We start from the raw sequence: 12,962 nt of genomic DNA on the forward strand, positions 1-12,962 counted from the left end.
CTTTATAGCATTCTTCTAAATTGGATCTATGTTTATTTTAATTGTCTAGTCAAAGTACTGACAGGGAGGAGTGAACTTCCTGAAAACGGAGAACAAGATGTGATGCCTTTTAGTAAATGTTTCCCAAAAGACACAGGATTCCATTTCCAATTCCATATCGAGAAGCTTTAAAATTGTACATCAAAATGCAGGTGAAGTCGTGGAGAAGGGAGGCCAACAGTGCACAGGTGGTGCCTCTGGGGAATAATCAGAAGTCATCCTGCATCCTAAATTCCTGACCTGACCTTTCTGCAGGGCGAGTATCTGACCTGTGCTACACCATCAGCAACACAAAGAAACCTTGATGAGCTTTTATTTCCTTTTATTTGTATGTTTCACTCCAGTTCTGAATTCCGTGGCCTCAAAAACCCGGGTATCATCACCGGTACCTCTTTTTAGCCTCACCTCTCTGTGCGGTTCCGCAAGTATGTTGGTCTCCCTGGGAGAGTGTGGCCTGCAACCTGCTGAGCGCAGGTGCCTTGAGCTGCCACGTCTGCCCTTTTACCGGCTTGGGTGCAGGCCAGGGAAATGCGTCCCCGGGCGGGGGCGGGGCGCGAGGGGGCGGGGCGCGAGGGGGCGGGGCGCGAGGGGGCGGGGCGCGAGGGGGCGGGGCGCGAGGGGGCGGGGCGCGAGGGGGCGGGGCGCGAGGGGGCGGGGCGCGAGGGGGCGGGGCGCGAGGGGGCGGGGCGCGAGGGGGCGGGGCGCGCCGGTGTGTTCTTCTCCGCTGCGCTCAGTGACTGCAGGGAGGGCTGGCGAGATGCTGGAGCAAGGTAGGGTCCTGATTCTGGGGACCACTGACGTTTGGGTCCCCCTCCCGCGGCTCCTAGCGCTGAGCGGCCCGAGACCTGCGGTCGGGCGGGCCCCGGCCGCGTGGTCGCCCTGCCAGAGCGGTGGATGTCAGGTAGGCGTTGCTGTCCGGGTTCGCTTCTCTCCTATTGTCCTAACTCTGCATCTCTCCCTAGAACCAAAAATCGCATTCTAAGCTCCCGGCCAACTGAACGGACCCCTCCTCTCAGCTAAGAGCATGGCAAAGTTAACTTGAAACACTAGTTCGGCCATGGTAGGAAGGAGAAAGGGCATGCCTCATTTTACCCTCCTCTCTTTGAAATTCAGGCACAGGCCGGGCGCGGTGGCTCACGCCTGTAATCCCAGCACTTTCAGAGGCCAAGCTGAGCAGATCACCTGAGGTCAGGAGTTCGAGACCAGCCTGGCCAACATGGTAAAACCCCGTCTCTACTAAAAATACAAATATTAGCCGGGCTTGGTGGCGGGCGCCTGTAGTCCCAGATACTCAGGAGGCTGAGGTTAAAGCAGTTCTGTTTTTGTTTTTTGTTTTTTTTTTTTTGAGACGGAGTCTCGCTCTGTCGCCCAGGCTGGAGTGCAGTGGCCAGATCTCAGCTCACTGCAAGCTCCGCCTCCCGGGTTCACGCCATTCTCCTGCCTCAGCCTCCCAAGTAGCTGGGACTACAGGCGCCCGCCACCTCGCCCGGCTAGTTTTTTGTACTTTTTAGTAGAGACGGGGTTTCACCGTATTAACCAGGATGGTCTCGATCTCCTGACCTCGTGATCCGCCCGTCTCGGCCTCCCAAAGTGCTGGGATTACAGGCTTGAGCCACCGCGCCCGGCCTAAAGTCGTTCTTGAGGTGGAGGTTGCAGTGAGCCGAGATCGCGCCACTGCCGCTCCAGCCTGGGCGACAGAGCAAGACTCCGTCTCAAAAAAAAAAAAGAAAAGAAAAGAAAAAAAAAAAAAGAAAATTTCAGGCACAGCTGACCAGTATTAACATTAAAACAATTTCTTTTAGTATCTTCATGCTAAACGGTAAGTAGAGATTGCGTGTAGCCTCCCGTCAGTTTATTCCAAATAGCAAACATTTACTGAGCCCTGAGTTAAGTTATTAACCATGTATTTTCTTTTTGTAAACCTTACAATTGAGCGGGCAAGTAATAATATTATCTCTGTATTTTTAATGTGAGGAAACTGAGGCCCAAGAAGACATGTAATTTTTCCATTATCAGGTATTCAGTACATTGGAGATTTGGAGGACAAGTTATTTATTGTGAAAAATGTATACCTTTTCCAAAGTTCAAACAATAATTCAATGAACACATTTATTTTGCCCCAGAATTGCCAATGATGTTATGTCCTATGAGGTGGCCCCTAAGTATACACTTTGTCCATTTGGGGGATTTGAACTTTGACTACTTGGTTAAGATGGTGTCTACTAGATCTCTCCACTCTTTCTTCTTTGTAATTAATAAGTACTTTGTGGGGCAATTCCTTGCAATGTCTGAATAATATTAAGTCCCCCCACTTCACCCTCTAGTGTTAGCCTCCATTGACAATTATTCCTTGAATCTGTGATCACTGCTTGTGGGGATTCTATTTCTATTACTTCTTTACATTTTATACTTATAAGTTGACACTCCTGTAAAGAACTTTACCCATTCATCCTTTTTTTTTTTTCCGAGAAAGAGTCTCACTCTTGTCTTCCAGGCTGGAGTGCAGTGGCGCAATCTTGGCTCACTGCAACCTCCACCTCCCAAGTTCAAGTGATTCTCCTGCCTCAGCCTCCCAGGTAGCTAATTGTTTTTTGGTTTTTGTTTTGTTGTTGTTGTTGTTGTTGTTGTTTTAGTAGAGATGGGGTTTCATTTTGTTGGCCAGGCTGGTCTCAAACTCCTGATCTCAGGTGATCCACCCTCCTCAGCCTCCCAAAGTGTTGAGATTATAGGTGTGAGCCACCGCGCCCAGCCCATCCTATCCTTTTTAAGTTAATTATTTTAGAAGCCACATGGACTGGAAGATTTTTATCGGCTGCATTATAATCTATTTCTTTCATTGTATTGGTGCTCACACTATCCAGTGTTAGCCTCTCCAAACTCGAGTAGGCTTGACTTTCTGATTTCTACCACAGAGCTCCTAAAACCCTTGGAATTTCCTGTGTGTTGAAATGTCTTTCGTTATTTTTAATGACTTTTTGATCACATCTCAGTTTATACCAATGAGATGGCTTAGGGTGGAGCCCCTAGACAGACTCAAGATGAAGCTGGTCACCAGAAAGACTAGAGAGTTGGAACTTTTGCCCCACTCACCAACCTCTGTGAAGGGGAAGGGATGGGGTGGCTCGACATGAAGCTCTATAAAAACTCTTGGAGAACAAGATTTTAGCTTTCCAGATTGCTGAACACATTAGGTGTGCCTGGAGAGGGCATGGAAGCTCCACACCTCTTCTCACATATCTTGCCCCATGTATCTTTTTTATCTGGCTGTTTGTTTGTATCCTTTGTGATATCTTTTATTACAAAACAGTAAACATAAGCAAAGTTTTCCCTGAGTTCTATGAGCCATTCTAGAAATGAGTTCTAGGTGGTTGTGGGAACACCAATTCTAATGTAGTTGGTTAAAAGCACAGGCCACAACCTGGTGATTGTGATTGGCATCTGAAGTGAAGGGCAATTTTACGGGACTTAGCCCTCAACCTGCGGGATCTGACGCTTCAAGTTGATAGCATCAGATTTGAATTATAGGACATCTGCTGGTGTCTCCTGGAGAACTGGGATGGATGAAAAAAACCACTCATTTGAAAAAAAAACTCATTTTATTCAGCTGTTTTATAAGCCTAGAAGCCCTTCAAATGGATCATCCTTCATCGTCTATGATATAATAAATGAATTAATAGGAAAGAGATTTTCTCCTAAGGACCTGGATGATGATGTTTTTTCAGTAAGCCATGAGAGTATCCTCATCATCTCTCAAAGATCTAGAACTTGTCTGCCAAATACATGGTTTTTTTTTTTTTTTTTTTTTTTTTGTGAGATGGAGTCTCGCTCTGTCACCCAGGCTGGAGTGCAGTGGCGTGATCTCGGCTCACTGCAAGGTCTGCCTCCCAGGTTCACACCATTCCCCTGCCTCAGCCTCCCAAGTAGCTGGGACTACAGGCGCCCACCACCACGCCCGGCTAATTTTTTTTTGTATTTTTAGTAGAGACAGGGTTTCACAGTGATAGCCAAGATGGTCTTGATCTCCTGACCTCATGATCCACCCATCTCGGCCTCACAAAGTGCTGGGATTACAGGTGTGAGCCACCGCACCCAGCTACATGGCCTTTTAAATACTGGAGACAACCGAAAATTCATTGAACCTGATAATCGGCATAATTTCTATGATTCCAAGTTCTTCAATTTGATTTGTCTAATGGAATAAATTGATGTCACCTTTGAAGTGGTATGAGGACCTGATACCTTCGGCCTTCTTCCCCCACTCCCAAACTTTGATAGATCTCCAAGTATGGGCTGTGGCCAATCGGCTGGAAGTGATTCCTCAAACTTGGAAAGATAGTAAAGAATATGGTCACACTTCCTGCAACGACCTGAGAGAAGAGATCCTGACACTCATGGCGATGGATAAGCACCCACCAGAGCTTCAGGTGGCATTTGCTGACTGTGCTGCTGCTATCAAATCTACGTATGAAAGCCAGCCTGTCAGACACACTGCTCTGAATTGACCATCTATCTCTCTCAACTGTATAGCTGTCCTTTCTTTCTTTCTTTTCTTTTCTTTTTTTTTTTTTTTGAGACAGAGTTTCACTCTTGTCGCCCAGGCTGGAGTGCAATGGCGTGGTCCCTGCTCACTGCAACCTCCGCCTCCCGGGTTTAAGCGATTCTCCTGCCTCAGCTTCCTGAGTAACTGGGATTACAGGCATCCACCACTATGCTGGCTCATTTTTGTCTTTTTAGTAGAGACAGGGTTTCGCCATGTTGGCCAGGCTGTCTCGAGCTCCTGACCTCAGGTGATCCACCCGCCTTGGACTCCCAAAGTGTTGGGATTACCTACGTGAGCCACTGCACCCAGCCAGCTGTCCTCTTTTTAAGGGCTGGGAGAATCCAGGAAGCCTGGAAAATGTTGGGGCTTTTTAGGAAGCATAACAAGATCCCTAGAAATGAGTTGCTGAATGAGTTTATGGGCAGTGCAAGAGTGTCTAACAGCCATTGAGGTGTCTCCCAGGCCATTGAAGTAGTCGAGCTGGCAAGTGCCTCCAGCTTACCTATTTGTGAGGGCCTCACCCAGAGAATAATGACTGACTTTGCAATCAACCAGGAACAAAAGGAAGCCCTAGGCAAACTTAGCTGCATTGACCAGTGACAGTGATACTGACAGCGGCAGTGACAGTGACCACGACAGTGACACCAGTGAGGGCAAATGAAAGTGGAGATTCAGGAGCAACAGTGGCCTCACCATAGCTGCTGGAATCGCACCAGAGAACTGAGATATGCTAATATTTAACATCGTTCCAGAGAAGACAAGATACAGATTTGGTGAATTTGTCACTGTGAGATACAGACAGTACACAGCTGATTTAGGTAGATTTAAGCTCCTAATTTGCTACTTAATAACCATCTATTAATACACCATTAAAGGTTTAGCATTTAAGTAGCAACATTGCTGTTTTCAGACACCTGATGAGGTCCGTGGCTCTTGTCATCAGCATAAGCCTGCACACCTACAGTGTTAGTGAGCTGACCTCATGCTGCCATCCTCGTGTGACTGCCCTGTCCCTGCTGCTGGGCTTGAGCCTGGGAGGCAGAGGCTGCAGTGAGCCATGATCCTGTCACTGCACTCCAGTTTGGGCAACAAAAAAAAAAAGAAAAGAAAAAGAAAGAAGGTTTTAAAGATACCATTAAGTAGCCTATAGCTCTAAACTCTGATCTGCTTCTCCTTACCTAATCCTTTTCTTTTTTTTTTTATGGAGTCTCGTTCTATCACCAGACTGGAGTGCAGTGGCGTGATCTGGGCTCACTGCAACCTCTGCCTCCAGGGTTCAAGCGATTCTCCTGCCTCAGCCTCCCGAGTAGCTGAGACTACAGGCATGCGCCACCACACCTGGCTCATTTTTTGTCTTTATAGTAGAGACAGGGTTTCACCATGTTGGCCAGGATGGTCTCCGTCTCCCGACCTCAGGTGGTCCGCCCACCTCTGCCTCCCAAAGTGCTGGGATTACAGGCGTGAGCCACCACGCCCGGCCAATCCTTTCTTGTTACTTTCCTTTAACCCAGAGTTTCTCAATCTTGGCACTATTGATATCGTGGGATGGATAATTTTTGGTTTCAGTGGGACATCCTTTGAACTTTAAGAACTTTAACAGCATCACTGGCCTCTTTTTAGGACATACCAGTGAGGCCGGATAGGGAGTCAAGGAGCAATCGTGTCCTCAGGACACAGCAACCATGGAGTCCATACAATCAACACAATAAGCCTCAGCATTCGCACTGTAGTTCAGCTCATTCAAGCAAAACTATCTTCAGCAGGGAATTTCCCCTGTAGGAGCATGGGCACTTTGATTTTACCTGTCCTCAGACACCCTTTGCTCATTATAATAGTAAAAAACAGGCCGGGCGTGGTGGCTCACGCCTGTAATCCCAGCACTTTGTGAGGCTGAGGTGGGTGGATCACCTGAGGTCGGGAGTTCGAGACCAGCCTGACCAACATGGAGAAACCCCGTCTCTACTAAAAATACAAAATTAGCCAGGCGTGGTGACACATGCCTGTAATCCCAGCTGCTCAGGAGGCTGAGGCCGGAGAGTCGCTTGAACCCAGGATGCAGAGGTTGCAGTGAGCCGAGATCACGCCATTGCACTCCAGCCTGGGCAACGAGCAAAACTCCATCTCAAAACAGAAAAAAAGTAAAAAACACACCCATGGGGGGAGATGCTAATGAGACATGCGACATATGAACAAGTGTGTACAGCTACTGCACCTGGGCACCCAGCGGAGCACCCAGAACACGCTTATTAGTAACACCTCTTCCCACCTCCTCATGAATAATCATGGACGTCTCCCACAAAACGAATCCCCTAACACCAGTCTTTGCTGTCTCATCCTTAGGAGCACCCCAGCCTGAATTCTCTCTCTCAGGGTGTATTGTCTATTTTTCACCTAATTTTCAAAATATTATTTTTGCTTTACAATAAATTACTCTGTGCTCCATCTCTTGCTGTGTGACTCTTGTTTAAGTTTTTTTAAACTCAGAAGACAAGAACTGAGCTATCACAACACCATCAACACCAGTAGCACCTCCCCTCCCGGATATGTGTTAGCAAAAAAATGTCTCTAGATTTTGCTAAATGATCCCTGGACCATGACTCTGACCCATTGCTTGCCTGGCTCCATCATGCTCCAGGAGGAGTGGGATTAAGTCTTTGAGGTTGTTAGGGCTTGTAAAGTTTGGGGGCTTAAAGTTGTACCTGCACCAATTTTGGAGGTGTACACGCACATTTGGGGATGCTAGGACTCTGTTCCTCCCTCAAACCCCAGACTTTTAAGGCACCAAGAAATATCATTTATTATTTTCCAGGCATGTGCCAAGCCCTTTTTATTTAATATTCTATACAAAATTTGAAAACTTAAAAACAAAAAACCTAAAGTGGAGATTTCCACCTCTGTTTTTTCAGATGAGAAAACTGAGAAATCCAAAGTTCTGAGACTCATTTTTTAAATTGAGTTCATATGTATTGAGTGTTTCTCATGTTGCCTGATGTCAATGGAGTTTCTGAGGTCTAAGAGGATGTGGGAAAAACATCGTTTCTTAGCTGAGTTGTAATTAATATTGAGAGCATTACGTTTATGTAGAAAAATCATTTTTCCTTAAATCCTCAAAGATAACAAACAAGGATAAAATTCATTTATAGGTTTAGTATTTTTCTGTTAAAATCGTTTACTCTTCTTTGTTTTTGGGTCAATGTCCAATTGGTTTACACACTTGATAGTTGAAATTTACTTACTGAATACTGATATAATTTGTGGGTCCTGGTAGATATTTCGAAGTTGTCGTACAAATAGGACAATAGGTTCTCTCAATTCTTCAAACGTGTAACATGGTATAACATGACAGACTTATAAGTCTTTTTTCTTCTTCTTCTTCTTTTTTTTTTTGGAGAGATCGGGTCTCGCTAGGTTGCCAAGAATGATCTTGAGCTCCTGGGCTCAAGGGATCCTCTCACCTTGACCTTGGGGGCCTCCCAAAGTGCTGGGATTATAGGCGTGAGCCACCACGCCTGGCCTCTTGCAAAGTCTTATAATGTCGTTTTTAAGCTCTTAACCTGCCAAGTGTGGGTGGCTCATGCCTGTAATCCCAACACTTTGGGAGGATGAGGTGGGAGGATCACTTGAGCCCAGGAGTTCAAGACCAGACTGGGCAATATGGCAAGAACCTGTCTTTACAAAAAACTAAAAAGTAAATTAGCCAGGCATGGTGGTACACACCTGCAGTCCCAGCTACTTGGGAGGGTGAGGTAGGAGGATTGCTTCAGCCTAAAAAGTCAGTCGGGCGCGGTGGTTCATGCCTGTAATCTTAGCACTTTGGGAGGCCGAGGTGGGCGAGTCATGAGGTCAGGAGTTTGAGACCAGCCTGGCCAACATGGTGAAACTCTGTCTCTACTAAAAATACAAAAAAATTAACTGGGCATGGCGGCAGGTGCCTGTAATCCCAGCTACTCAGGAGCCCGAGGCAGAAGAATCACTTCAACGGGGAGGCAGAGGTTGCAGTGAGCCAAGATCACACCACTGCACTCCAACCTTGGTGACAGAGAGAGACTCTGTCTCAAAAAAAAAAAAAAAAAAAAGTCAAGGCTGCAGAAAACTGTGGTCACTCCACTGCAACAACACCCTGGGCAGCTGAATGACCTTTAATAAAATTAAAAAGCCCTTGAGCTACTCTTGTAAACCTAGTAAGACTTACACATTTAATAAATCAGATTATCTTGTAAGACTTACACATTTAATAAATCAGATTATCTTAAGCCTTTTGACATCCTAAATATAAGCTTATGCAGAGCAGCACCACACATGTAAAATACAAAAGTAACAAAGATAACTTCAATATAATTTTTTTATTTAAACATTTTTTTTACGAGTTGGGGCTTGCTCTGTTGCCTGGGCTGGAGTGCAGTGGCAGGATCATTGCTCGCTGTGGCCTGAAATTCCTGGGCTCAAGTGATCCTCCCACCTCAGCCTCCCAAGTTTTGGGGATTACAGGTGTAAGCCACCATACTTAGCTCTTAACAACTTTTTTTTGTTGTTTTTTGTTTGAGACAGTGTCTCCCTCTGTCATCCAGGCTGGAATACGGTGGCACCATCACAGCTCACAGCAGCCTCAACCTCCTAAGCTCAAGCGATCCTCCAGCCTCAGCCTCCTGAGTTACTGGGACGACGGTTGTGCACCACCATACCCAGCTACTTATTTAATTTTTTTTGTAGAGATGGTGTCTCACTATGTTACCCAGACTGATCTCAAACTCCTGACCTCATGCAATCTTTCTGGCTTCCAGAGAGAATTTTTCAGTCCATCATTTTTCAAGATTGTGAGCCAGGGTTCCATTAGATCTTACTGAGGTATCTCTAGTGTGTCCGCTATGTGCCAGGCATGGTTTAAAAGACTAGAGATACAGGCCAGGGATGGTGGCTCACGTGTGGCAATGCCAGCACTTAGAGAGGCCGAGGTGGGCAGATTGCTTGAGCCCAGGAGTTTGAGACCAGCCTGGGCAATATGGCAAAAGCCCATCTGCAAGAACAAAAATAAAAATTAGCCGAGCATGGTGGCACAGCTCCAAGTAGTCCCAGCTATTTGGGAGGCTGAGGTGGTCGGATCGATTGAGCCTGGGAGATCAAGGCTGCAGTGAACCAAGGTCGCACCACTGCACTCCAGCCTGGGTGACGGAGCAAGACCCTGTCTCAATAAACAAAAGAAAACTTGGGATCCAGCAGTGAACAAAATCATCACTGACCCTTGCCCTCATGGAGCTAACATTCGGGAGGAAAAGTCAGAAAATAAACAATAATTGGCCGGGCACGGTGGCTCATGCCTGTAATCACAGCACTTTGGGAGGCTGAGGCGGGTGGATCATGAGGTCAGGAGATCAAGACCATCCTGGCTAACACGGTGAAACCCCGTCTCTACTAAAAATACAAAAAAAAAAAAATTAGCTGGGCATGGTGGTGGGCGCCTGTGGTCCCAGCTAATCGGGAGGCTGAGGTGGGAGAATGGCATGAACCCGGGAGGTGGAGCTTGCAGTGAGCCAAGATCACACCATTGCACTCCAGCCTGGGCGACAGAGTGAGACTCTGCCTCGAAAGAAAAGAAGAGAAGAGAAGGGAAGAGAAGAGAAGAGAAGAGAAGAGAAGAGAAACAATAATTGTAATAAACAAATAGACATGAGAAGTTAATCAATGCTATGACAAACAAAAAGAAGGAAAAGTAGAGTAAGGTGGATCAGGGTGTCAGAGTTTGGGGAGTTGTTTGTTTGCAATTTTCATTAGAATGATCAGGAAAGAGCTTATTGAGAATGTGACATAGACCAAAGTCCATAGGGAGAAGAGGGGCTGAGCCATGTGGAGATTGGGGTAGGAACTGGATTTCCTGGCATGGGCTTTAAAGCAAGCATATAATATCCAGGGCTGCGTGCTGTGGCTCACGCCTGTAATCCCAGCACTTTGGGAAGCCAACATGAGAAGATTGCTTGAGGCCAGGAATTCAAGACCAGCTTGGGCAACATATTACGACCTCCATCTCTACTTTTTTTAGTCTTTTTTTTTTTTTTCTTTTGAAACAGAGTCTCACTCTGTCGCCAGGCTGGAGTGCAGTGGCCCGATCTCGGCTCACTGCAACCTCTGCCTCCTGGGTTCAAGCAATTCTCCTGCCTCAGCCTCCTGAGTAGCTGGGACTACAGGCATGCACCACCATGCCCAGCTAATTTTTGTATTTTTAGTAGAGACGGGGTTTCACCATGTTGGCCAGGATGTTCTCGATCTCTTGACCTCATGATATGCCCTCCTCGGCCTCCCAAAGTGCTGGGATTACAGGCGTGAGCCACCACGCCTGGTCTTTTTTTTTTTTTTATCTTAAAAAATAAATAAGCAAGTATATATCCAGTGAATGCATGAAACAGGAGACTAGTGTGGATTAAAGCTACAGGCAGTAAGAGACTGTTTTAACTCTGAGTTTGGAGCCATTGAAGTCATGACTTGCACAAAGACACATTCCAAATTTATGTTTTCTATTATATTTCTATTGTCGTGTAAAAGACACCAAAAGTGTTATGGCTTAAAACAATACAAACACATTGTTTCAGATTTTCAGGAATTCAGTCACAGCTTAACTGAGTTGTCTGCTTCAAAACCTTACAAAGCTGCACTCAAAATTTCAGTCAGGGCTGGGGTCTCATGAGTGACTCAATTGGGGAAGGATTCACTTTGAAACTCATTGAGGTTACCACTAGAACTTATTTTCTTACAGTTGTAGGACTGAAGTCTTCAATTTCTTGCTGTTGGTGAAGGTTACCCTCAGCTCCTAAAACCTGCCTGCAGATGAATATGTAGGTCTACCAACATGGCTGCTTATTTCATCAAGTCTGCAGAGGAGGGAGAGAATCCAGCAAGATAGGCCTTACTATCTTATATAGCATAATCATGAATACATAGTCATGTATATCCCAGCACCTTTGGCATATTTTATTTGTTTAGAAGCAAATTACAGGTCAGGCCCACACTCAAGGATACAAGTCATACGAAGGCTTGAACACCAAGAGGCAAGGGTTATGGGGCCCACACTGGTCATCCTAGAGTCTACCTGCTACATATTTTCAAAGGCTCACTCAGGCTGCTGCAAGAACAGACTCCAGGTGGATTAGGACAGAAGCAGAGAGAACAGTTAGGAAGCTATTACAGGAATTCAGAAGAGAGATTTTGTAGGTCATATTAGGATGATGATAGCAGTGGAGGTGAAGAGAAGTCCTCCCTCTTCATATATATACATAATAAACTTGTATTCAGAAACAATTTCAGAATTACAGAATAGCTGTAAGAATGGCACAAAGAAACTCTGTATACCCTTCACACAAATTTATTAATTGCTAATATAACATTTGCTTTATCATTTTTTCTATTCCCACTATCCATTGATTTGTATTTTTCTGAATCATTCAAGAGGTTTACACTTTTTCTTCCTAAATATTTCAGTTTAAATTTCCTGAGAACAGACATTATCTTACACAAGCAGAGGACAATATCCAATATCATAGAATTTAACATTGCATTAATGGAGCCTACATCCTTCATAGGTAACCCACCATATGTAATATGATATAACAAAGGATCCATACAAGATTTGATCTGAATAGACAGAAATATGCCTTTTTTTTTTTTTTTTTTTAAGACAGCATCTCACTCTGTTGCCCAGGCTGGGGTGCAGTGGCGTTATCTTGGCTCACTGCAACCTATGCCTCCCGGGTTCAAGCGATTCTCCTGCCTCTGCCTCCCGAGTAGCTGGGACTACAGGTACCCACCATCACGCCCAGCTATTTTTTTTTTTTTTGTATTTTTAGTAGAGATGGGGTCTCACTGTGTTGGCCAGGATGGTCTCAATCTCTTGACCTTGTGATCCACCCACCTCGGCCTCCCAAAGTGCTGGGATTACAGGCGTGAGCCACTGTGCCTGGCTGTGCCCGGCTAATTTTTTGTATCTTTTAGTAGAGACGGGGTTTCACTATGTTGGCCAGGCTGGTCTTGAACTCCTGACCTCGTGATCTGCCTGCCTTGGCCTCCCAAAGTGCTGGGAATACAGGCGTGAGCCACCCACCTGGCCTACAATAAAATTAAAAAAAAAAAAAGATTGAAAAAGAAATGGGCTTATGTGATTGATGGGCACGCCAGCCCCAAATCTGTAGGCTACAGATCAGGCCAGCAGAATTGAAATGTGGACAGGAGCTGAAGGTGCAGTCTTGAGACAGAATTTCTTCCCCAGAGAACCCTGTTTTTCTCTTAAGGCCTTTCAACTGGTTAGATAAGAACCACCTACATTATCAAAATAATACTGATTGTAGATGTTAACCATTTCTACAAAATACCTTCATAACAATATCCTGGTCAGTGTTTA

General features: G+C 45.6%; 1 pseudogene; it reads left to right on the forward strand.

Annotated features, from left to right (window-relative positions):
• The first annotated feature begins 796 nt into the window (after nucleotides 1–796).
• On the forward strand, nucleotides 797–5,240 carry LOC102127094 (small ribosomal subunit protein mS39-like; annotated as a pseudogene).
• Nucleotides 5,241–12,962: the final 7,722 nt, after the last annotated feature.

The sequence above is a fragment of the Macaca fascicularis genome, chromosome 19 (assembly GCF_037993035.2).
Source record: "Macaca fascicularis isolate 582-1 chromosome 19, T2T-MFA8v1.1".
NCBI lineage: Eukaryota > Metazoa > Chordata > Mammalia > Primates > Cercopithecidae > Macaca > Macaca fascicularis.